This window comes from Protopterus annectens, chromosome 6.part0, assembly GCF_019279795.1.
Source record: "Protopterus annectens isolate FY-2018-M chromosome 6.part0, PAN1.0, whole genome shotgun sequence".
In the NCBI taxonomy this organism is placed as follows: Eukaryota; Metazoa; Chordata; order Ceratodontiformes; family Protopteridae; genus Protopterus; species Protopterus annectens.
In genome coordinates, this window is record NC_056737.1 from 1808941066 (window position 1) to 1808968130 (window position 27065).

Genomic DNA, 27065 nt, shown 5'->3' on the forward strand with positions numbered 1-27065 from the left:
TTTTTTTTTACCGGCTCCAGGTCAGTGAAAAATTAATATTTTTCTTCTCTTCTCTTAGGGATTTCTTCCCCTTTATTTTGTAATCAGATAGTGTAGTACTTATACCTACCCCGTTGAGTCCCTTTTTATTTTGGTCTTATCCCTAAATCCCAAAGTTTTATCCCTCCCCTGTTAAGGTTAGGCCTTGGGCCCTTCCGTTTTTTCCTGTTTCCTTGTATTGGGACAGTTAGGTGTGCGTGGTTTTATTAACCTTTATTTTTACCTTGTGTGTGTGTGTGTCTGTGTTTTAGCTTTTAAGGAAGTTTTTCTCTTCTTTAACAGCCTTAATGTCTAAAGACATTAAAGTCTCAGGCTTCAAGAAGTGTGACTCATGCTGTCAGAAAATGTCGCTGATAGGCGGTCACACTTCTTGTGTTTATTGCCTGGGACCCCTGTACCTGCAGGACTCTTGTTCTGTTTGTCATGCGTTCAGTCCAAGAGTCCTGCAGGAGCGCAGGAATAAGTTAATTTTGAGGGGCTTATTAAAGCCTGAGGGTTCGCCGGCTAAGTCCTTGCCGGGTAAACATTCGAAGCCATCCAAACCGTCGGCTCCATGTTCCAAGCCTTCGGCTGGTGGCTCACCTACTGCGTCAGGATCGGCTCCGGTTGGAGCCAATACGACTGTCGCAGTCTTCTGCATCGGCTCTGGCCGGAGCTGATGCCTCAAAGACTCTGTCTCCTAAGTCGGCTCCGGTTGGAGCCGACGTGTCTTTAGCTCCATCGGCACCACTAGTCTCGGTGCCATCTTCCACCCGCAAAAGATCTAGGTCTCCGTCCCTGGAGTCCATTCACTCGGCGCCGAGATCGCCTTTGCTCTCTGAGCGGAGCCATCGGAGCCATTCCTCTTGGTCTTCCAGGCTTTCTGACCATGACCTTGAGAGGGTGGTTAGTAGACTCCTAAAGTCTCGGGCACTGGCCCAAATGCTTCACAGCCGTCTCAACAGACAGTGGCTTTACCCATACCATCTTCGATTCCTCCTCCAACTCTGCCCCTGAGTTCGGAGCAGGAGCTCCTTGGAGCTGTGACCGTCGTGACATCGGAGCCGATACTTCCCCCTTTGGCTCCGTCTGCTCCGATCTCTTCCATGGTCCCATCCATGGAGGGATCCGGGTGCTTGGACTCCCTCGGCTCCGAGGGGGCGAGTGGCATCGTACCCTTGTCCGACCCCGTTCTCCCTCTCGGAGCTTCGGCGCTGGTGAGTTCGGACCCGACATCGGCTTCGGAGCCATCCCTCTCTGTGCCGGCTGGGGTTCCTATTTCTTCGGAATGGGAGCTCTCTGTCCCCCCTGATAGGGGCGCCTTCGAGGTCATGAGGAGCGTTCTGGCCCCTGTGCCTGCCCCACGGTCAGCTCCATCAGCTCCTCCCACTGTAGTGCCTGCTGCGGTCTCTACCCACTCTCTCATTCCCGACCGTAGAGACCCAATGCCTCAGGTTTCCCCATTGGGAATATCCTCCTCTTCCGAGGCTTCCCTTGATCCATCAGGTGAACCCCCTCGAAAGAGGACATGTAAGAGGAAGCATGTGGACTCCTCTGAGTCCATCACATCTGATACCGACTTGGATGAGTCGGAAGGGTCCCCACGGTCCCCCTCTGAGGATGTCTCCTTTTCTGACATCCGTGAAATCCTTAAGCAGAGGGGGAACTGGTCTACCCTCAATCCTTCCGAGGACGAGTCTGTTTACCTGGAGGCATTTGGTTCTCGCCCTTCCACCTCCTGGGTGTCTCCGCCTTTTGACCCCCTCATGGAAATGGTGGCACGAAAGGCGTGGACGGCCCGTGATACGACGAAACCCACCCCACGGAGGCCCTCCAAATTTATCACAGCCCCGTCAGATAAACAATTCTAAACTAAGGGTGTCCCAGTTGATGCCATGGTGGTGGCTGCAGCCACTAAGAAGGAACTGGCCGATCCTTCAGTGCCTATCCATCCTCCTAATAAGGAATCTAGGACTATGGATAGGTACGGCAAGCGGATGTTCTCTTCAGCGACCTTCGCCATGCGGTCGCTGAATTACTTCTGCCATTTCACCCGCCTTCAGAGAGACATTCTCAAAGAAATGGGTGATACTTTACAGGATCCAACAGCTGCGGGGTTTCAGGACAAAATTAACTCCCAGCTAGGAAACCTAAATTCCATTGTCAACTCCTCCATGCGGCTTATTTCCTATGCAGCCGATGGAGCGAGTAGAGCCGCAGGCACAGGCGTGGCTTTAAGACGTCATGTCTGGATGCGGCTTTGCAACTTTGCAGACCCCTTCAAGGCGTCCTTCACTAACTCCCCGTTTGATGGTTCGGCGTTTTGGACCTCAAGTGAAGGATACGTTGACCAGATGCGAACAAGATGGCAAGACTCTTTCTGCCGTAGGAGTCTGTTTTTCTACCCCGTCCAGACCCTATCCTAAGGGTCAAAAGGGTGGGAAAATGTGGTTCTGCAAATCTCAGGGAGTCACGCCTGATGCAAGAGGTCAGTTTCCCCCGAGAGGCACGGGGGGAAACAGACGCCGCCCTAGAGGCAGAGGAAGTCTGCAGAATCAGGGTAACAGAGTCTTTCTCTCTGATAAACCCTTCCAGCATCCCTGAGAAGCTGCCCAACTGTCCACCTTCAGAGGCAGTCGGGGGAAGGTTATCGCTGTACCCAGAAGCCTGGCTTTCTCTCACACAAGACAAATGGGTACAGTCGATTATATCCGAGGGTTACAAAATTCCCTTTATCCACACCCCAACTCCGTCAAAAGGGCCCCTCCCATACGTTCCACCCAGTCTAAGGGAACAAGCAGTACTAGAAGTTTCAAAACTGCTAACAAAAAGAGCCATCCAGCCAGTCCCAGCAGACCAACTAGGATCCGGAATCTACTCCAAGTTCTTTTTGGTACCAAAAAAGACAAGGGGACTGGAGGCCAATATTGGATCTCAGCAGACTAAACAAGTCTGTAAAAAGAACGAAGTTCCGGATGGTCACGCTACAGTCCATTCTACCCTTTCTGGGTGAGGACAATTGGATGTGCTCAGTAGACCTTCAGGATGCGTACTATCACATCAAGATGCACAGGCGCTCCAGAAGGTTTCTCCGCTTCCGGCTGGGGGCCAGTCACTACCAGTTCAGGGCCCTGCCCTTTGGTCTCACTACAGCCCCCCCCGAGTGTTCACTAAATGCATGGCAGTGGTCACGGCTCATCTGAGACGTCAAGGATTCCAGGTGTTTCTGTATTTAGACAACTGGCTCCTTACTGCCACCACCAGGCATCAGCTTCTTCTTGCCAGAGATTACACCATTCAAACTTGCAAAGGGCTAGGTATTTCCATAAATTTCGAAAAGTCTGCCTTGTCGCCTTGTCAGTTTATTACCTTCATAGGCGCCACCTTGGACACCATACAGCTCTCAGCAAAATTAACCGAGCAAAGAGTTTTAGATATTCAAAATCATGTTCATATCCTACTTCAGAGCAAAAGAATCCAGGCCAGGTTTGTCCTAAAAGTGTTAGGTCTCATGGCGGCAGCCATCACGCTATTTCCCCTTGCTCGTTTTCACATGCGGCTCCTTCAGTGGATGCTCTTCTCCCAGTGGTCCTTCCAACAGCTTCCCTTGACACACAAAATTATAATAAATAAACATCTGTCTTGGTGGATGGTCTCCCCTCAAGTTCTTCAGGGCAGACCATTCGTTCCTTCCTCTCCGGTCGCCACTGTCACAACGGATGCCTCCCTGATCGGGTGAGGGGAAGGCATTTTCAGGGCAGGACAGTCCAGGGCACATGGCAACCTTTCGAATGCCACCTGCACATAAATGTCCTGGAGATGAGAGCAGTGCTTTTGGCGTTGCAGGCCCTCCAAGACTCTCTTCCTTTAGGGTCTATTGCAATTCAGACGGACAATATGTCCGTAGTGTGGTATATCAACAAGCAGGGCGGAACCAAGTCCTATCCCCTGTGTTGAGAGGCACTCAGACTTTGGCAGTGGGCGATCTCTTCTCAGCGGTTTCTGATAGCAACGCATATCCCCGGGAAGTCCAACATCATAGCGGACAGGTTGAGCAGAGCTATTCTCATGCCACACGAGTGGTCTCTCAAGCAATCAGTAACGGAGGAGATTTTTCAGAAGTGGGGTCCTCCTTGCTGCGATCCTTTTGCAACACCTCAAAACGGCAAGTGCCTCGACTTCTTCACCCTCTTTCCCCTTCCAGGCCATCCCCCCAGAGACGCTCTAGTCCACGATTGGCCTCTGGGACTTCTATACGCTTTTCCCCCCTTTCCATTAATCACTCAGTTGATTCAGAAAGCTACCGCCTTGAGAGCCAGGATGATCCTCATTGCCCCTTATTGGCCTCGACAGCATCTGGACCCAGTGCCAGATCTTTTGGCCCACCAGTCAGGGCAGCTGCACCAATCCCTCCAATCTCTCAACCTCACAGCTTGGTTGCTCCACTTCCATCCTTAGCCAGGTTTCCCCTGATTTCCAATTCTGTCTGTGATATTATTGTAGCTTCCCTTAAGTCCTCTACCAGAAGAATTTATGCTAGTAAATGGAAGCGTTTTTCCTATTGGGCAAAGTCTAGGAATATAGATCCCTTCACTGCTCCTATACAGTCAGTCCTAGATTTCCTAGCGGAAATCTTTCATTCAGGCTCTTCATCCTCTACTGTAAAGGTTCAGTTAGCGGCCATTTCAAATTTTCACATAGGCCTATTGGATTCTAGCATCATGTCCCACAAGCTTTGTAAAGCCTTCCTTAAGGGCATCTTTTTGCTCAAACCCCCAATCAAAGACCCTCCACCACAGTGGGATTTAAATTTGATTGTAACATCCTTGATTCTTCCTCCCTTTGAACCTGCGGCTTCCTGTTCTTTAAAGTTGCTCTCTTGGAAAACTCTCTTCCTAGTTGCCATAACTTCTGCTAGGCGAGTATCAGAACTCCATGCCCTTTGCATTCGTCCTCCTTATCTAGTTTTCCACAAAGACAGGGTTTCTCTCAGAACTAACCTGTCTTTTTTGCCCAAGGTGGCTTCTCAGGCAAATTTAAATCAATCTATCGATCTTCCAGTTTTCTTTCCCAATTATTCTAACAGGGCAGAGCAAAAACTGCATTATCTCGACGTTCGTCGTCAGCTCCGTTATTATCTGGGCAGAACTAAACAAACTAGGAAATCTGAACAGCTTTTTCTGTCCTATGCGGAAGGTAAAAAGGGCCTTCCGGTATCCAAAGTAACCTTGTCTAGATGGCTGTCCTCTGTGATTACCTATATCTATCAACTCAGAGGTAAAGAATTACCTTCTAAGCCAAGAGCCCATTCAACTAGAGCTTTAGCTACATTAACAGCCTTTCAAGCTAGATTGCCAATGGATACTATTTGTTCAGCAGCCACATGGGCCTCTCCTCATACCTTTATTACACACTACAAATTAGATATGGCCTCCAGAAACAGGGCAAATTTTGGTTCCACCGTTCTCAAGAGCCTGTTCCAATGAGCCACCCGGGATGAAGGTGCTAGGGACACGGTCCCATCCAGCAAGAATGAAGGCGAGATTGAAAACTTAACATTGAGAAGTTATGTACCTACCATAACGTTCCATGTTAGTTGTCTTCTTCTCGCCTTCTTTCTTGCGTCCCACCCACCACCCCCCTAGCCTGGATAGACCGAAAGGATTTCCCTTTTTTATCAGGGTCTTCACCCTTCATAATTTGAAGCCTAAACTGGTTATCCTTGGGTAACTATACCTTCAGGTAGTGGCACATGGGAGATGTCCTTCAAGGATGCATCTGCAGTCCTAACAAATGGGTTGTCCTGTCCTCAGGCAGCCCTTCGGTCGGCCGGATTCCAAAGTCTGGGTCTGGCCTCGGCTGATGTCGCACTTCACCCGACGTCATAGCTGCAGTTCTTCGGGTATAAAGGTATCAGCCGACGCCATTTTCCTCGGTCTTTCTTGCCACGTGGCGCCCGAAGCAGAAGCTGTTCGCAAGTGCCGGTCGGTCAGAACCAGAGATTACTACTACCGAAGACTTCTAAAAAGCTAAGTACCCCGTTGGGGACTCTTTCTTGCCTCAGCCGATGTCAGAAAAAGTGAATAACTGTTTAACTTGTGGGAAACAAATACCTCATAAAGATTTCCACTCTTACTGCCTACCTTGTTTAGGCCCAGACCACGATGTAGCAGCTTGTCTAGCCTGTGCTTCTTTCAACCGACGGACACTTAGACGTCGGTCGGAATTTGCTGAGGAGTTTTTCGGCTCCGCTTTTGCTTACAACATGCCATCGGAAACTCCGACTTCACAATTTTCTAAAAAGCGCAAGGAAAAGGACTGACACTCGCGGTCCACGGTTTCGGCCGAAACCGCGGTTGTCAACCGCGAGTGTCTCGGTTTCGGCTGAAACAGAGTCCACGGTCCTTCCTTCGGCCGAAAGCTTGCCTCCTACCGAGGCCTCATCCAGCATGGCTGAATCTGCTACTGAAATCCCACCTGCTCCTGCAGGATCACAGGATTTATCTGATACTATTCCTTTAGATATATCTACTCCTGCACGTGGAGCTGCTAGGCCCCCTGCATCCATGTCGATTAAGGCTTTTGCCAGGGCTAAAGCAGCAAAATCTACCAAGAATGTGCCTGCTAAGACCCCCTCTCACAGGCCTAGCTCTAGTACTCAAATGCTTAGTCTAGCAGAGGATCTTATTTCTTTGATCCGGGGATCCCAACCTCACCCTGACAGGGCCTCTCACCCACCTCCAGAGAAGAGGCCTAGAGCAGAGCCCCCTGAGCCAGTTTCTACAGATTACTCCTCTGATGATTCAGAACATACAGACCCTCCAGAGGGCCCTTATTCTCCTTATGAGGACTCTGATGCAGAAGACTCCATTCCTTCTGCCTCCTCCTGAGGAATTTTCTTTTGGGGAAACCTTGCATGCTATGAGGGAACAATTTCAATGGCAGGGCCAGGATTTGTCAGACTCTAGGAAAAGGCTTAGGACCTTTTTGCATTTGCCACAGCATAGGCCTTTAGCCATTCCTCCAGTACTTACTGTTGTGGATGATGCATTTAATGATGCTTGTACTGCTCCTGATTCACTTCCTCCGACCCCTGCTAAGCCCGACAGGTACTACAGGGTTCCGGACACACATTATCATTTGTATAAGGCTCCTTTTGCAGATCCTGAAACTATTTCACAGGGACCTAAGGCAGTAGCAGCTACCTCTGCCAAAAACCCCCTCCCCTCTGAAAGGGAATCCAGGGCCTTAGAGAGATGGGGTAAAAAAGTTTACACTTCTGCTACTCTTTCAGCTAGGGCCTTAAACTGTCAATTCCACATGATTCAGTATCAGGAATTTATGTTAGATCAGTTAACTAAAAAACTGTCCTCGCCTGAACCATTAGACAAAAAATCTCTTCAGGAAATGGTACATAACATTCAGCAGGTCAGTAGTCATTCCTTAAAATGCGGCTATGATGCACTGGAGGCTTCCTTTAGATCAGCTATGACTGGTACAGTGATCAGAAGGCATGCATGGTTAAAAGAGCAGTCCTTACCAGACCATGTTAAATCAAAGCTTCTAGATGCTCCCATGGATAAGCTCAATTTGTTTGGGCACAGCAGGTGCTGAAGAAGGTGGAAGAGAAAGCAAAATCTGTCCAGACAGTCAAGGATTTCTTACAGGTCCAGCCTCCAAGGTTTAGTAGGAACTGGCCTTCCAAGAATTGGTCCTTTCCAGACACCAGAGCACAGAGAGGCAGGAATAGGCGCTCAAGAGGCAGGGGTCAATCCAGAGGTGCCTACAGGGGGCGTCAGTGGCAGACTAAAAACCAGCGAGTACTGCCACAGATCCAGCCACTACCACTTCCACAGGACAATCACAGTGACTTGGCTCTGAGACCGCCTACCAGGGAACAACTAGAAGCACCCTTAGGCGGAAAGCTAGCCTTATTTTCAGAAAACTGGCATCACATCACAGGAGACAAATGGATTTTACAGACAATAGACCAAGGTTACAGGTTTCGCTTCCATACTCTACCAAGGAAGAGAGGAATGCCAAACCTACCTCCAAATCAAAAGAAAAAAGCTCTAGAACAAATAGACCACTTGATAAGGATGAGAGCTATAGAAAAGGTACCGTCTATGGAACAAGGGCAAGGATTTTACTCCAGACTTTTCCTGGTGCCAAGAAAAGAAAACCAATGGAGACCTATTCTCGACCTGTCCGCTCTAAACACATATCTCATTGTTCCAAAATTCAAAATGCTGACCCTACAGCAGCTTCTTCCCATGCTGGGCAAGTAGTCTTGGCTGGTAACTCTAGATCTCAAGGAGGCATACCTGCACGTCCCCATACGACCAAATTGCAGAAGATACCTCAGATTTCTTGCAGGATCAGAGCATTATCAATTCTCAGCATTGCCCTTTGGCTTATCTACTGCGCCCAGAGTATTCACGAAATGCCTGGCATCAGTAATTGCTCACTGCAGGCTTCAGGGAATTCAAATCTACCCTTACCTGGACGACTGCCTGTTACAAGCGGACAACAAAAACAAATTAACAAAAGACTTGATAAGGGTCATTCATTTACTGCAAGCCCTGGGATACACAGTCAATATAAAAAAGTCAAGGCTGATACCATCCCAAAGGATAACCTTCTTGGGTGCAGAGCTGGACACATCAAAACAAAAGGCATTCCTGACAGTAGAAAAACAGGAGCAACTACCTCTCTACTTCATGGCATTAACAAAGCAGAACCAGCTAACAGCAAGAAAAGTCCTGCAAGCCCTGGGATACATGGCATCCTGCATAATATTGATTCCACATGCCAGACTACATATGAGAAAGTTACAGTGCTACCTAAGGAATTTATGGTCTCAGCGCAAGCACAGCCTAGAAACCCAAATTCCAATAATTCCATGCCTGAAGCAAGAATTCCAATGGTGGGCTCAGGCCTGTCAATCCAGCAAAGGACTGCCCTTCCACAGCACTCAACCAAGCCAGACCATCACAACGGACGCCTCAGACCTCGGTTGGGGGGCGCACATGCTGGACAAGTGCTTACAAGGCTTATGGACTCAAGACCAGCTGCACCTACACATAAATCAAAAGGAAATGCTGGCAGTAAAACTGGCGATTCAGACATTCAGACCATTTCTTCGACAGGGTCAACTGTTAAGGACGGACAACACCACAGTTATGTGGTACATCAACAAACAGGGAGGCACACATTCATACCCTCTATGCCGGATGGCAATGGACCTCTGGAATGTGGCCCTGAACTTCAACATTCAGTTACAAGCAATTTTTGTGTCAGGAAAACAAAATATACTAGCAGACATTCTAAGCAGAACTACCACGGATGCCCACGAATGGATGCTGCATCCGGACATCTTCAAAACCATTACAGGGAAATGGGGACTACCAGAAATAGACTTATTTGCATCCCCACACAATCACCAACTGAAAAAATTCTGCACGAGGACGTACCACCCACTTGCTTGGAAGGTGGACTCCCTATCTTTCATTTGGAAAAACCTGACAGCATATGCATTCCCACCTCTTCCTTTGATGCACAAGGTGCTATTGAAGATCAAAGAAGACCAACCAAGGATCATCCTGATAGCTCCAGACTGGCCAAGGCAACATTGGTACCCATTACTGAGGAGTATGTCTCGGGAACAAATATGGCCTCTGCCCCTAGTTTACTGTTAACTCAGAACAACTTCAAAACCCTGCATCCAAACCTGAAAACACTGCAGCTGGCTGCCTGGAACATTGCATAAGACCAAATAAATAGAAGTTATGTTCTTACCATAACGTTCCATGTTAGTTGTCTTCTTCTCGCCGCCTTCTTGCTGGATGGGTTCGGAGCCGACCTCGGCTCCGACTCGGCCACTCTAAAAGCTCGAGAGTTGGTTCCACTGGCTCGAGGCTCCCCTTATATCCCACAATGCTAGGCGAGAGTTACCTCAGATCTCGTTTGTAAGCTAACCCCAGCTTATAATAGTAACAGAATAACTCTAAACAGAGTCCACCTCTAACAACAGGAAGAAAGAAGGGTGACCTACATCCTGATCCAGGAAATATGCACAACAGCATATGCCTAAGAAAGAGGTGGTAGAAAGAGAGGTCACGATCACAACTCCTCTAGGTCTGTCCAGGCCAGGGGAAGGAGGGTGGGGCGAAGAAGAAGGCGAGAAGAAGACAACTAACATGGGCGTTATGGTAAGAACATAACTTCTATATGTTAAGTTGTCTATCTCGCCTTCATTCTTGCTGGATGGGACCGTCCCTAGCACCTTGTCCCGGTGGCCTAACGGAACAGACTCCTGAGAACAGTGGAACCAAAATTAGCTCTATGCCTAGAAGCTAAATCCAACTTATAATGAGAAATAAAAGTGTGAGGAGTAGCCCAAGTAGCCGCTGCACAAATGGTGTCAATAGGCAGTCTGTCTTGGAAGGCTAAAGAAGTAGCCAAAGCTCTGGTGGAATGGGCTTTAGGTTTATTAGGCAATTTTGTTGTCTAATTTCATATACCAGGGAAATCAAAGATGTTAGCCATCTGGATAATGATACCTTTGAAACTGAAAGTCCCTTTCTGCTTTCCGCATAGGAGACAAACAGCTGATCAGATTTTCTGAATTGTTTTGTTCTATCCAAGTAGTACCTCAATTGACGATGAACATCCAGGCAGTGTAATTTTGTTCAGACCTATTGGAATACTCTGGAAAAAGACAGGAGGTCAATGCTTTGGTTTAGATTTGATGTCGAGACCACCTTAGGCAAAAGGAGGTTAGTTCGTAAGGATACTCTGTCCTTATGAAACAAAAGATAAGGAGGACGACAACTGAGTGCTTGAAGCTCTGAAACTCTTCTAGCTGATGTAATAGCTACCAGAAAAGAGTTTTCCATGATAACAATTTTAAGGAACAGGAAGCTGCAGGTTCGAAGGGGAAGAATCAAAGAAGCAAGAACTAAATTTAGGTCCCAAGGAGAAGGAGGATTTCTTATAGGAGGTCTGAGAGGACAGACTCCTTTCAAAAAGCCTTTGCAGAGTTTGTGGGCCATTCGGGCAGATTCAGAAACACCCACATGAAAGTGAGAAATAGCTGCCAATTGAACTTTAAGTGTAGAGGAGATGAACCTGCATGGAAGAGTTCAGCTAGAAAATCAAGGACTAGTTGGATGGAAGCGGTGAAAGGATCTATGTCCTTTCCTTGTGCCCAATATGAGAAGCGTTGCCACTTACTCAAATAAATCTTTCGAGTGGAAGATTTATGGGAAGCTATCAATATATCTCTAACAGAGTGAGATAATTGAGGAAGCCTGGCTAAGGTTGGAACTGGAGGAACCAAGCAGTGAGGTTCAGAGAGGGGAGGGAGCGATGAAGCTGACCCGACTGATGGATCAAAAGATCTGGAACTAGGTCCAGATTCCACGGTCGCTCAAGAGAAAGCGATGTAGAAGGGGAACCACACTTGTCGAGGCCAGTAAGGAGCAATGAGGATCAATGAGGCCTTCTGAGCGATAGCTTTCTGAATTACTTGAGAGATCAGTGGGAAAGGAGGAAATGCATACAGAAGTCCTCCTGTGCAAACTTGGACTAGAGCGTCTCTGCTGGGTTGGCCTGGTAAAGGGAATAGAGTGAAAAATTCTCTGCACTTGCTGTTTTGGGGAGTAGCAAAAAGATCGCAGCAAGGCTGACCCCACTTGAGAAAAATTTCTCTCACTACAGAGTCTTTCAGAGACCACTCGTGAGGCATGAGAATAGCTCTGCTCAACTTGTCCGCAATATGATTGGACTTCCCGGGGATGTGCGTTGCTATCAGAAAACGCTGAGAAGAAATCGCCCATTGCCACAGTCTGAGTGCTTCTCGACACAGGGGATATGATCTGGATGTCCTTCATGGATGCATCTGCAGTCATAACAAGTGGGTTGTCCTGTCGTCAGGCAGCCCTGCAGTCGGCCGGATTCCAAAGTCCGGGTCCGCCGCTGATGTCGCACTCCACCCGACGTCATCTCTGTTGGTCTTCGGGTATAAAAGCATCAGCCGACGCCATTTTCCTCAGTCTTTCTTGCCGCGCGGCACCCGAAGCAGAAGCTGTTCGCAAGTGCCGGTCGGTCGGATCCAGAGATTACTTCTACCGAATACTACTTCGAAGACTTCTAAAGCTAAGTACCCCTTGGGGACTCTTTCTTGCCTCAGCCGATGTCAGAAAAAGTTAACAATTGTTTAACCTGTGGGAAACAAATACCTCATAAAGATTTCCACTCTTACTGTCTGCCTTGTTTAGGCCCAGCCCACGACGTAGCAGCCTGTTGGGCCTGTGCCTCTTTCAACCGACGAACGCTTAGGCGTCGGTCGGAGTTTGCAGAACAGTTTTTCGGTACTGATTTTGCGTACATTACGCCGTCGGATCCTCCGACTACCCAATCTACCAAAACGCAAAGATAAAGACCGACACTCGCGGTCCGCGGTTTCGCGAAACCACGGTAAAGCAAACATGAGTGTCTCGGTTTCGGCGAAACCGAGAAAACTGATCAAAGTACAGCTGAACCTATTCTTACAACTGAGGCCCTGCTACAACTCTTGAATCGACCTCAGAAATTGTACCCACTACGGTGGTTGACTTATCAGACACCATCCCTTGGATGTCTCTACCCCAGCACGTGGTGCTGCTAGGCCTCCAGCAGCCATGTCCATTAAGGCCTTCGCCAGGGCTAAAGCAGCCAAGACTACTAAATCAGTGCCTGTTAAACCCCCACATCCAGGCCCTCTTCTAGTTCTCAAATGCTTTCTTTGGCAGAAGATTTAATTTCTTTAATTAGAGGATCTCAATCTCACCCAGACAGGGCCTCTCAGCCCCAGAGAAGAGACCTAGGGCAGAGCCCCTGAGCCAGTGTCTTCTGATGATTCTGCTGATGAATCAGACATAACTGACCAGCCAGAGGCTCCCTTCTCCAATTTTGAAGATTCTGATGCTGAAGAATCCATTCCAGCTGCTTCCCCACCAGAAGAATTCTCCTTTGGGGAAACCTTGCATGCCATGAGAACAGTTCCAATGGCAGCAACAGGATTTTCAGACTCCAGAAAAAGACTTAGGACCTTTCTGCACCTCCCACAGCACAGGCCCTTGTCTATACCTCCTGTTCTCTCTGTGGTGGATGATGCTTTCAATGATGTTTGCTCCGCTCCAGACTCTTTACCCCCAGCCCCTGCCAAACCAGACAGATTTTACAGGGTGCCAGATACTCATCTCCACCTTTACAAGGCCCCTCTTGCAGACCCAGAAACTATATCCCAGGGTCCCAAGGCAGTAAATCATGACCACAGCTAAAACCCTATTCCTTCTGAAAGGGAAGCAAGGTCATTAGACAGATGGGGTAAAAGGTCTACACTTCAGCTACTCTCTCAGCTAGAGCTTTAAACTGTCAGTTTCACATGATACAATACCAAGAGTTTATGCTTGATCAGTTAACTAAAAACTAACCACTGATGAATCTCTTGATAAGAAATATGTATTAGAGATGGTAAATAACATACAACAAGTTAGCAACCATTCCTTAAAATGTGGCTATGATGCACTGGAGGCTTCATTTAGATCAGCCATGACAGGCACAGTGATAAGAAGGCATGCATGGCTAAAGGAACAAGCTTTACGGATCATGTTAAAGCTAAGTTGCTAGATGCTCCTATGGACAAGACAAGTTTGTTTGGTACACCTGCCCAGCAGGTTATGAAGAAAATGGAAGAAAAGGCAAAATCTGTTCAAACTGTCAAAGATTTCTTGCAGGTTCAACCCCAAGGTTTGGCAGAAACTCGCCTGCCAAAAATTGGTCCTTTCCTGACTCCACAAAATTTCAAAGGGGCAGGAATAGGCGTTCCAGAGGCAGAAACCAATCCAGAGGAGGGGCCTACAGAGGACGACAGTGGCAAGGTAACAACAGAGGCACAGACACAGCCACTGCCACTACATCAGCACAACCACAGTGACTTAATCCTAACTCCGCCTACCAGGGAACAAATAGCAGCTCCTCTAGGCGGAAAGCTAACCTTATTTTCAAAGAACTGGCACTACATAACAAAAGACAAGTGGATTTTACAAACCATAGATCAAGGTTACGGTTTCACTTCCACACTCTACCAGTCAAAGAGGAATGCCAAATCTACCTCCAAATCAAAAACAGAGGCTCTACGCCAGATAATGGAGTTAACAAACATGAGAGCTGTGGAAAGAGTGCCAACAGCAGAACAAGGAAAGGGGTTCTATTCCAGACTTTTCCTAGTTCCAAGAAAGGAAAAAAGTTGGAGACCAATTCTCGACCTGTCCACCTTAAATACATACATCATTGTCCCAAAATTCAAAATGCTGACCCTACAGCAACTTCTTCCCATGCTGGGCAAGGAGTCTTGGCTGGTAACTCTAGATCTCAAGGAGACATACCTGCACGTCCCCATTCGACCAATCTGCAGAAGATACCTCAGATTTCTTGCAGGATCAGAGCACTATCAATTCTCAGCATTGCCCTTTGGCTTATCTACTGCCCAGAGTATTCACAAAATGCCTGGCATCAGTAATCGCCCATTGCAGACTACAGGAATTCAAATTTACCCATACCTGGACGACTGCCTACTACAAGGGACAACAAAAGCAAGCTGACAACAGATTTACAAAGGGTCATTTACTTGCTACAAGGACTGGGATACACAGTCAATTTACAAAAGTCAAGGCTGATACCATCCCAAACAAGGACATTCTTGGGCTGAATTGGACACAGTACAACAAATGGCATTCCTGACTACAGAAAAACAAAAGAACTTCCTCTTTACTTCTTGGCACTAACAAAACTGAACAAGTTAACAGCAAGAAAAGTTCTGCAGGCCTTGGGCTTCATGGCATCATGCATAATCTTGGTCCCATTTGCCAGACTACATATGAGGAAACTACAGTGGTACCTAAAGAATTTATGGTCCCAACACAGACACAGTCTAGAAACAGAAATCCCACTAATTCCATGCTTAAAACAGGAGTTCCTATGGTGGGCTCAGGCATGCCAGTCAAACCCAGGCCTACCCTTTCGCAGATGTCAACCAAGCCAGACCATCACAACAGACGCTTCAGACCTAGGATGGGGGGCCCACATGCTGGACAAATGCGTGCAAGGATTGTGGACACAGGATCAACTTCACCTACACATCAATCTAAAAGAAATGCTGGCAGTAAAACTGGCAATCCAAAAGTTCAAACCATTCCTCAAAGAGGGCCAGTTGATGATAAGGACATACAACACCACAGTCATGTGGTACATCAACAAACAGGGAGGCACTCATTCATACCCCCTATGCAGAATGACCTTGGAGCTGTGGACCCTGGCACTCAGCTACAACATTCAGTTACAGGCAATATTTGTACCGGGGAAAGACAATACTCTAGCAGACATATTAAGCAGAACCACTTCGGATGCCCACGAATGGAAGCTGCACCCGGACATCTTCAAGACCATCTCAAAGAAATGGGGAATGCCACAGATAGACCTATTCGCATCACCTCTCAATCACCAGCTCAAAAATTCTGCACAAGGACATTCCACCCACTAGCATGGAAAGTGGACTCACTCTCCTTCAACTGGAAAGGCCTAACAGCATATGCATTCCCACCTCTTCCTTTGATACACAAGGTACTACTAAAAATCAAGGAAGAACGTCCAAGGATAATCCTGATAGCTCCAAACTGGCCAAGACAACACTGGTACCCACTACTGAAGAGCATGTCTCGGAACAATATGTGGCCAATACCCCTGATGCCTTTGATGTTAACTCAGAACAACTACAGCATCATACATCCAAACCTAAACACGCTGCAACTGACTGCATGGAACATCACATAGCAGCAGCTAATCCAGAACTTTCCCAAAGAGTTAAAGACATTATTCTTGAAGCACGCAGACCTTCAACAAGAAGGAACTATGCTGGAAAATGGAAAAGGTTTGTCATTTGGAGTACGGAAAGAGGAAAAGATGTGTCAAACATAGATATGCCTAACATTCTGGAGTATCTGGCGGAACTTCTTCATTCAGGCCTGTCCTACTCCTCCATCAAGATACATGCATCAGCTATTTCAGCAGAATACAGCTTTGATCCACCTGTTTTTGCACCCTTTGCTCAGGCAGTTCCTCAGAGGAATCAAGAATGTAAAACCTCCAAGGAAACCACCATTACCAGCTTGGGATTTAAACTTTGTGCTAGAAAAGTTGACACTATCACCCTTTGAACCAGCAGCAACAGCAGACCTACAACACCTGTCATGGAAAACTGCCTTCCTACTGGCAATTACTTCAGCAAGGAGGGTTTCAGAACTACAGGCCTTAATGGCAGTGCAACCCTTCCTAATCTTCCACCAAGATAGTGTCCATGAGGACTAATCCTACATTTATGCCCAAGGTGGTATCCAGAGTATCTTTAAACCAGGCAATCCACCTACCTACCTTCTTTCCCAACCCACAAAACAGAGGGAAAGAATACTGCATACCTTGGATGTACATAGACAGCTACGCTACTACTTGGACAGAACAAGAAATAGCAGAAAGACTGACCAACTTTTTGTAGCCTATGCAACAGGAAGGGAAGGAAAAGCTATTTCCAAACAGACAATCTCCAAATGGATAGGAAATTGCATACGATACTGTTACTCCTTCCATGGAAAACCAATTCCACAGAACATAAGACCTCATTCTACAAGGGCAACAGCCACTACCACAGCCTTCTTACGAGGAGTGGCAACCAAAGACATTATTGAGGCGGCTACTTGGACCTCCGTGCATACATTTGCCAAGCATTATAATTTGCCTCTATATTCCAGATCCCGAGCAGGATTTGCCACTGCTGTACTGCAAGGGATCCTAAACACACCATAATCTACTTTTATCCTCCTCCCTAGTTGGCTATGGTATTCTACCCACTTGTTATGACTGCAGATGCATCCATGAAGGACATAGTACAGTTTTGTACCTACCATAAATGTAGATGTCCGAACTGGATAGCATCTGCAGTCAGGATTACCCTCCCTTCCCCTCTGTGGTACTCCTAGGGTGTTTACCCTCCTAATAGCTAGCTGTTGGCGGCGAGTCTTTTATGCTGTATTTGTTTGTATATATGTACATATATGCTTATTGTTGTGTTTACCTCTATCTATTTGGAAACATTGGCATCTATCCAAATTTTAGCCTGCAAGAGGGCTACTGGCATCTGGGGCAAGAAACACTGAGGAAAATGGCGTCGGCTGATGCTTTTATACCCGAAGACCAACAGAGATGACGTCGGGTGGAGTGCGACATCAGCGAAGCGGACCCGACTTTGGAATCCGGCCGACTGCAGGGCTGCCTGACGACAGGACAACCCACTTGTTATGACTGCAGATGCTATCCAGTTCGGACATCTACATTTATGGTAGGTACAAAACTGTACTTTCCGCCTTGTTTGTTGATGTACCACACTACAGACATATTGTCTGTCTGGATTGCAATTGTTCCCAAGGGAAGAGAGTCTTGAAGGGCTTGCAACGCTAAAAGCACTGCTCTCATCTCCAGAACATTTATGTGCAAGTGGCATTCGTTTGGTTGCCATGTGCCCTGGACTGTCCTGCCCTGATAATGCCCCCCCCACACCCGATCAGGGAGGCATCCGTTGTCAGTGTAGCAACCGGAGGAGGTGGAACAAAAGGTCTTCCCGACAGGAGATGGGGGGAAGACATCCACCACATGAGATGCTTTTTGCACGCCTGCGTGATCACAATGGTGTGAGACATTGGAAGTTCCAGGTATGACCATTGAGTAAAAAGCATCCACTGAAGGATCCGCATGTGGTATCTGGCTAATGGAAGGAGAGGTATGGCAGCTGCCATAATTCCCAATACCTTTAGAACTAACCTGGCTTTGATTCTGTTGTTGTTGAGAAGGAGTGATACCAATTTGTGAATGTCTGATATCCTTTGATGTGTTAGCCTTGCAGACATGTTTATCGTATCTAGATTTGCGCCTATGTAGGTAATAGTACAAGGCGACAAAACAGACTTTTCGCAATTTATTGAAATACCCAGCTTTTGACAAAGCGAAAAGTGTAATCTCTGGCCATCAGAAGGAGATGCTTGGTGGGAGCTGTGAGGAGCCAGTCGTCCAAATATGGAAACACCTGGAATCCTTGTCGTCTCAGGTGAGAAGCTACCACTGCCATGCATTTGGTAAACACCGGGGGCAGTGGTGAGACCAAAGGGCAGGGCCCTGAACTGAAAATGACTGGTTCCCAGCCTGAAGCGGAGGAATCTTCTGGAGCGTCTGTTCATTTTATGTGATAGCACGCATCCCGAAGGTCTATAGAGCACATCCAGTTTCCTTTGCCCAAAGGGGAAGGATGGATTGCAGCGTGACCATCGAAATCTTGTTTTCTTGACTGATTTGTTCAAGACACTGAGATCCAATATTGGTCTCCAGTCCCTGTTTTCTTTGGAACTAAAAGAACCTTGAGTAGATTCCGGATCCTTGTTGGTCTGCTGGCACTGGCTGAATTGCTCTTTTTGCAAGCAGTTTTGAAATTTCCAAAGCTGCTAGATCCCTTTGAGGGTGGAACATCTGGAAGGGATTTTTTTGACTGATTTGGAAAGCGAAGAAAGGGGATAGAATAGCCTTCGGAAATGATGGACTGTACCCATTTGTCTTGAGTCAGGGATAGCCAGGCTTCTGGGTACAGTGACAACCTTCCCGACTGCCTCGAAGATGGGCAGTCGGGCAACACCTCAGGGATGCTGAAAGGGCTTGTCAGGAAGGCTTCCGATTGCCCTGGTTCTGCGGACCCCCTGCCCCTAGGCGGCGTCTACCATTGTTATTCCCACCTCTGCCTCTGGTGGAAAAGCGACTCTGTGCGTCAGGCGAAGTCCCTTGCGATTGTTTACGGAACCACATCTTTCCACCCTTCTGGCCTTTGGGGTAAGGCCTGGAAGGAGTAGAAAAACGAACTCCGGCAGAAAGGGTCTTGCCATTAGTCTCGCACCTAGTCAGGGTTTCTTTCACTTGAGGACCAAAGAGATGATCCATCAAAGGGAGTTCGTGAAAGACGTCTTGAAAGGGTCCGCAAAATTGCATAGCCGCATCCAGGCGTGCCTACGTGAGCTACACCTGTCCCTGCGGCTCTGCTCGCTCCATCAGCCGCGTAGAAAGAAGGCGCATGGAGGAGTTGGTTATGGAATTAAGGGTAGCCAGCTGCGTGTTCATCTTGTCTTGGAAACCCGCAGCTGTAGGATCCTTTAACATTTCACTCGCTTCCTTGATCAAGTCCCTTTGAAGGCAGTAAAATGGCACAGGTAGTTCAGCGACGCATGGTAAATGTCGCTGAGGAGAACATCCGCTTCCCGTACCTATCCATGGACCTAGATTCCTTGTTAGGTGGATGGACAGGTACTGAAGGATCAGCTAGTTCCTTCTTTGTGGCAGCAGCTACCACCATAGCATCCACAGAAACTCCTTTTGTTAAAAATTGTTTGTCTGCTGGAGCTGTTATGAACTTAGAGCGTCTCCTGGGAGTGGGGTCCACTGAATCAGGAGCCGTCCATGCCTTCTTAGCAACCACCTGCATGAGGGGGTCGAAGGGGGACACCCAGGAGGTGGAAGGGCGAGAGCCAACGCCTCAAGATACACAGATTCGTCCTCCAAGGGTTGAGGGCTGGCCAATTTCCCTCTGTTTCAGGATCTCCAGAATGTCTGCAAATGAGACATCTTCAGAAGGGGAACGGGGAACCCTCAGAATCATCCAAATCTGTGTCTGGCGTGATGGACTCAGGTGAGTCAATGTGTTTCCTCTTACACTTCCTCTTCCGAGGGGCTCTTCTGCCAAATCAGGAGAGGCCTCGAAGAGGATGAAATCCCACAGGGGCTCCTGAGGAGCTGGCTCTCTGCGGTCCGGGATGAGGGAGTGAGTCGACTTAGCCTGAGGCACCATAGAGGAGGGGCGGGAGCCGACTGTGGAGTAGAGCCAGGCTCTAACACACTCGCATGACCTCGAATGCACCCTGTCAGGCAGAGCCAGAGGTCCCCGCTCCGAGAAGCTAAGAACCCCCTCGGCACCGACAGTGATGGCTCGAGGCCGATGTCGAGCCGAACTCACCAGCCAAGCCCGAGGGAGAGGGGTCGGACAAGGGTCGATGCCACTCACCCCTCGAGCCGACGGGAAGTCTGGCGCCGAGATTCTTCCAAGGAAGAAAGCGGAGCCGACGGGCCGAAGACAATTGTATCGGCTCCGACACAATCACAGTCTCGGTTCCGACGACCCGGCTCCGAGCTCAAGAGAGTCGAAGGAGGAATATGTTGATGGACGGGCAGGCATCGACTGATGAGTCGGGCTCTGAAGCATCTGGGCCAGTGCCTCGGACTTAAGTAGTCGACTCACTACCCTCTGAAGGTCATGATCCGACAGCCTCGATGACCTAGAGGTGAGACCTTTGGCTCGTTCAGACAGCAGGGGAGATCCTGGAGCCGAATGAGCGGAGCCAAGAGATGGTGACCTGGACCTCTTCCTAGTTGTCGGCTCCGAAGGTCTGGTCGGAGCCGACACGGAACTCTATTACCTCGGCTCCGGCGGAGCAGGGACCACAGAAACTGTGGACTGAGACTTATCGGCTCCAGCCGGGCCGATGAAGGCAAAGGTTGAGAAACCTTAGGTCTCGGCTCAGTTGCGGAGCCAAGACCTAGATGCCTTAGAGGGCTTCCCTGTTGAAACAGACAGGGAATCCTCTGGCTTGAGTAAGCCTCTAAATTAATTTATTCTTTCTTTCCTGCAGGACCCTGGGGCTGAAGCCATGGCACACAGCACAGGAGTCCTGCAGGTGCAAACCCCAGACAATAGACACAAGAAGTGTGAGCGTCTGTCAGAGACATTTTCTGACAGCACGCATCACACTTCTTGAATCGAGACCTTTGCTTCTTTAGACATTTTGTCTGAACAGGTGTACACAAACACGCACACAAACACACTAGTTATACCCTGTCAGGTTAATACAATAAAAGTAGTAGTAGTACTAGTAATTTAAACTACAATAAAACACACACACTCCACTAGGGAAGGAAAGGCCTATAGGCCCAGGAAGAACCAAAGGTTCTTGGGGAAAAAAAGCGGAAATTTTTGGGTAGGGAATAAAAGTTTTCTAACCTACTCTAAACTAAGTAAAAATATTAAATTAAAGGGGTTTTTAAGACTAATTTCACAAGAAAATAGTACTCACCAGGAACCGGTAGAAACAACCAACCTCGAAGCTGTAGCGGCAAACGAGATCTGAGGTAACTCTCGCCTAGCATTGTGGGATATAAGGGGAGCCTCGAGCCGGTGGAACCAACTCTCGAGCTTTTAGAGTGGCCGAGTCGGAGCCGAGGTCGGCTCCGAACCCATCCAGCAAGAATGAAGGCGTGATAGACAACTTAACATCCCAGATTTATCTCAAAGGGTTAGACATTATCTTGGAGGCTCGCAGACCCTCAACAAGAAAAAATTATTCAGCAAAATGGAAAAGATATCTCATTTGGAGTACTGCAAAAGGAGAAAATGTGTCACTAGTAAACATAGCTAACATCCTGGAATACTTTGGCAGAGCTCTTCCACAATGGCCTGTCCTATTCTTCCATTAAGATTCATGCATCAGCTATTTCAGCAGAATACAACTTGGATCCTCCAGTCTTTTCACATCCTCTGCTCAGGCAGTTTCTGAGAGGAATTAAAAATGTTAAACCACCCAGGAAGCCACCATTGCCAGCATGGGACTTGAACTTTGTGCTAGAAAAGTTGACACTACCTCGTTTCGAGCCAGCAGCAACAGCAGAATTACAGTACTTATCATGGAAAACTGCTTTCCTGCTTGCAATCACTTCAGCAAGAAGGGTTTCTGAACTACAGGCATTAATGGCAGTACAACCCTTCCTGATCTTCCACCAGGATAGAGTGTCCATGAGAACTAATCCTACTTTTATGCCAAAGGTGGTCTCCAGGGTATCTTTAAACCAAGCTATCCACCTGCCTACATTCTTCCCCAACCCACAGAACAGGGGAGAAAGACTGTTGCATACCTTGGATGTACATAGACAATTACGTTACTACCTGGACAGGACCAAGAGCAATAGAAAAACTGACCAGCTACTGGTAGCATATGCAACACGAATGGAAGGAAAAGCAATTTCAAAACAGACAATCTCTAAGTGGATAGGAAATTGCATAAGATTTTGTTACTCTTACCATGGGAAGAAAACTCCAGAAAATATCAGACCTCACTCTACAAGGGCTACAGCCACTACCACAGCCTTTTTACGAGGAGTGGCTACCAAAGACATTTTAAAGGCTGCTACTTGGAGCTCCGTGCATACATTTGCCAAGCATTATAATTTACCCTTATACTCCAGATCCCGAGCAGGTTTTGCCACTGCGGTTTTGCAAGGGATCTTAACTACACCATAATCTTATTACTCCTCCTCCCCCAGTTTGGCTATGGTATTCTACCCATTTGTAAGGACTGCAGATGCATCCTTGAAGGACATAGTACAGTTTTGTACCTACCATAAATGTAGATGTCCGATAGGCATGCATCTGCAGTCAGGATTACCCTCCCTCCTTCCCCTCTGAGGTACTCCTAGGGTATTTACCCATCTTCTAGCTAGCTGGGGGAATCTATTATGGTGTATTTGTTTGTATATATGTATGTACATGTTTATTTTTATTTGCTCTCTCTTATTTGGAAACTTTTGCAATTATCCAAATTTAGCCTTCCTAGGGGGCACCTGGCATCTGGGGCAAGAAACACTGAGGAAGATGGCGTCGGCTGATACCTTTATACCCGGATAACTGCAGCTATGACGTCGGGTGAAGTGCGACATCAGCCGAGGCCAGACCCAGACTTTGGAATCCGGCCGACCGAAGGGCTGCCTGACGACAGGACAACCCATTTGTAAGGACTGCAGATGCATGCCTATCGGACATCTACATTTATGGTAGGTACAAAACTGTACTTTCTTGGTATTGCAGTAGGGCAGTTGCTCAGGCAAAGCTTCTACTTTTCTTTCTACCTTAACTTTTATGGGCAAAACTCGATCTGAGGAGAAGGGAAGAGAAGCACTATGGGTAGCCTTAGCTCGGGAGTTTCTGGCTTATTACAATGGCGGAGTCTGTTCCGAGGTTGGAACCAAAACCCAACCATAAAGAATGAATGAAGATCAACACAGGTGGAACTTTATGGTAAGAACATAACTTTTTTTATATATAAAATATATTAAAACCACTCCCCCTTTGAATGATTGCATTATAACTGTGTTTATATGAATGCAATGTAATTTGTAACCCATCAAATCTAATGTCTTCCATTAAGATTGATAAATTTGGCTCACTTTTACAGTGGATATAAAAAGTTTACACACCACTGTTAAAATGCCAGGTTTTTGTGATTTAAAAAAATGAGACCACAGTAAATCATTTCAAAACTTTCCCCACCTTTAATGTGACCTATATAACCTATCCAATTCAATTGAAAAACAAATCTTTTAGGGTACAAAATATAAAAAAAATAAAAATGTACAATCAGCTGGTAGCATAAAGTGTGCACACCCTTAAACTAATACTTTGTTAAAACACCTTTTGATTTAATTACAGCATTCAGTCTTCTTGGGTAGGAGTCATAGCACATCTTGACTTGGCAATTTTGGCCCACTCTTCCTTGCAAAAGCACCCCAAATCTGTCAGATTGCAAGGGCATTTCTTGTACACAGCCCTCTTCAGGTCACCACAAAGATTTTCTATTGGATTTAGGTTTGGGCTCTGGCTGGGCCAAAACTTTAATTTTCTTCTAGTGAAGCCATTCTTTTGTGATGTGGATGTATGCTTTGGGCCATTGTCGTCTTGAAAGGTGAAATTCCTCTTCATCTTCAGCTTTCTAACAGATGCCTGAAGGTTTTGGGCCAAAACTGACTGGTATTTGGAACTGTTAATAATTCCCTCCACCTTGACTATAATCCCCCAGTTCCAGCTGAAGAAAAGCAACCCCAAAGCATGATACTGCCACCACCATGCCTCACTGTGGGGATGGTGATGTTTTGGTGATGTGAAGTGTTTTTGTGCCAACCGTACCTTTTGGAATTGTGGCCAAAATATTCAACCTTGGTCTCATCAGACCATAGGATATTTTCCCACATGCTTTTAGGAGACTTGTATTGTTTTGCAAATTTTAGCTGGGCCTAGATGTTTTCCTCTGTAAGAAAAGGCTTCAGTCTTGCAACCCTACCCCATAGCCCAGGCATATGGGGAATATGGGAGTTTGTCACATGTAGTACACAGCCAGTACTTGCCAGAAATTTCTGAAGCTCCTTCAGTGATGCTGTAGGTCTCTTGGCAGCCTCCCTGACCAGTTTCCGTCTTGTCTTTTCATCAATTTTGGAGGTACATCCAGTTCTTTGCAACGTCATTGTTGTCCCATATTTTCTCCACTTTTTGATGACTGTCTTCACTGTGTTCCATGGTATATCCAATGCTGTGGAAAATTTTTTGTACCCTTCTCCTGACTGATACCTCTCAACAGTGAGATCCCTTTGATGCTTTGTAAGCTCTCTGCGAACCTTGGCTTTTGCTGTAGCAGGCAACTGAGTAAATGTCAGGAAAATCCTACTAGGACAGCTGAACTTTATTTGGAGTTAATCAAGTCTCTCTCTAATTGATGGTAAGTGTGTACCTAAGAAGACTGAATGCTGTAATTAAATCAGAAGTGCTTCAACAATGTATTAGTTTAAGGGTGTGCACACTTATGCGACCAGCTTATTGTACATTTTTTATTTTTTTATATTTTTAAATACTGTATTCCCCGTTGCACAAAACCCAATTAAGGCAGTCCCACAAGCGTTAATGTAGATGGTAGTTGGTAATGTCAAACAGACTTTTCAGTCCAAAAAATAACGAACTCCCAAGTTTATTAACAAAATGCAGTGATTTCATTTAGCGCTTTCATTTCCAAAACACGGAAACTTCATCAGAATAACACTGCCATTAAAACAACCCACGTATATATGAAAAAAACACAAATTAATTGATTCATTGATTCCATTACATCATTAGATCAGAATACATAAATTTAAAGGTACATAGTAAAAACTGTGATTGTTGTGTCGTTCAATTTTGCCATATATATTAAATTTGTATTTTAATAGTATAAAAAACCAACGACATAAAAACCATATAAAAAATATATAAAAAATGTGTGTAAAAAAACCTAACGAATACATTCAATAACTGTACCTAATGTGTAAAGAAGTTATATAAAGTGTATATTTATTGAAAGCGTATATATATATTAGTTAAAAATGAGCAAAGTCCACTAAGTATCCACAGAAATATATTCATAAAAATTATAATGAAATCAAATTACTGGTGATGGAGTATTTGTCATTAAACAAGCCAGATAGAAACTTAACGTATGTATATGAGTGTGAATGAATATTTGTTGATGAATATTAGATGTGAAGTAAGGTTATTGTCTTTGTATATCATTGCATTGATCAAGTTAAATCATATAACAATGTAGTAGTGTATAATATAATGTCATAACACATTATTTTGATGTAAATTGTAATTACATAAAAATCATGATAAAAATCAATAAAAATCATGATAAAAATCAATAAAGCAAATGAAAAATGAACAAGTTGATAGTGAAAAAACTAATCTCTTATAATTGTATATTTTTCTTTTGATTTTATTTGCTTTTAGTTTTAAGACTGGTAGAAGTGATATATGATCATTCAAACCAGGGGGTGTATTCCATGGTATATCCAATGCTGTGGAAAATTTTTTGTACCCTTCTCCTGACTGATACCTCTCAACAGTGAGATCCCTTTGATGCTTTGTAAGCTCTCTGCGAACCTTGGCTTTTGCTGTAGCAGGCAACTGAGTAAATGTCAGGAAAATCCTACTAGGACAGCTGAACTTTATTTGGAGTTAATCAAGTCTCTCTCTAATTGATGGTAGGTGTGTACCTAAAAAGACTGAATGCTGTAATTAAATCAGAAGTGCTTCAACAAAGTATTAGTTTAAGGGTGTGCACACTTATGCGACCAGCTTATTGTACATTTTTTATTTTTTTATATTTTTCCCCAATAATTTCTTTTCAACTGAATTGTACAGGTTACAAGTCACATTAAAGGTGGGAAAAGTTTTGAAATAATTTATTGTGGTCTCATTTTTATATATCACAAAAGCTTGACATTTTAACAGGGGGTGTGTAAACTTTTTATATCCACTGTATGTGTAGAAATTTATATTTTTATTTTAGAAAATCTCTCCCTTTGCAAATGTTTTAATTAATGCACTCTCTTTTTCTATAGGAAATATCAAGATGACATGAAACTGAGCTTCACTGAAGGGAGAAAAAAGAAACTAAACATTGAAAAGCTGCAAAACTCCTAAAACATTGCAAAAAACATAAAATTGATTAAAAAAATGTGTAAGCATTTATCTGAAACAGGTTTGCCAGGACTAGCAGACTTCATGTTAGTTCTTGACTTAATACAAAAATTAAAAAAAAAAAGCAAAATAAAAAAAATAGGCCCGGGGAGCTAGGTGTTTTTGTTTTTCTTTTACACAGTAAAAAAAGATAAAAACATTCCTATGATTTTGTAACTCCTGCTGTGGAAGTGCTCGGATTATCAACACTGTTATAGTTGGCAATGTGCATTTGATATCCGAGTAGCAGTTGAAACATGGATAATTATCTTACTTTAATAAAAATGCTTAAACATTGATGAATGGTGTCTTTATTAGGGCTTTCATGACATAGCTGGAGTCTCCTAACTGCTGAGTAGATTGATTAAAAGGACTAAGATAGTGGTTTATGGTCTAAAGAAAAAAAAAACAGCCTTGATAAAATGCGTTATCCTTTGGTACACAACTTGGTGCTTTTGACATAAATTAATGTATGAGGACCCTCCAAAGTTTGCTATAGATTTTTTCCTCATTAGAGCTACATTCTCAGGAATGTATGCCTGTTAAACAGTGC

The 27065-nt window shown here is 45.7% G+C and overlaps 1 protein-coding gene across 1 annotated transcript in view; it reads left to right on the plus strand.

The window, feature by feature from the left end:
* PABPC1 (poly(A) binding protein cytoplasmic 1) overlaps positions 1-26811 on the plus strand; it is a 1472855-nt gene extending 1446044 nt beyond the window's left edge. Inside the window, exon 15 of the mRNA XM_044075161.1 lies at positions 26395-26811. The gene's annotated coding sequence lies outside the window, so the exon portion shown is untranslated. The remainder of the gene's footprint in view (positions 1-26394) is intronic.
* Positions 26812-27065: the final 254 nt, after the last annotated feature.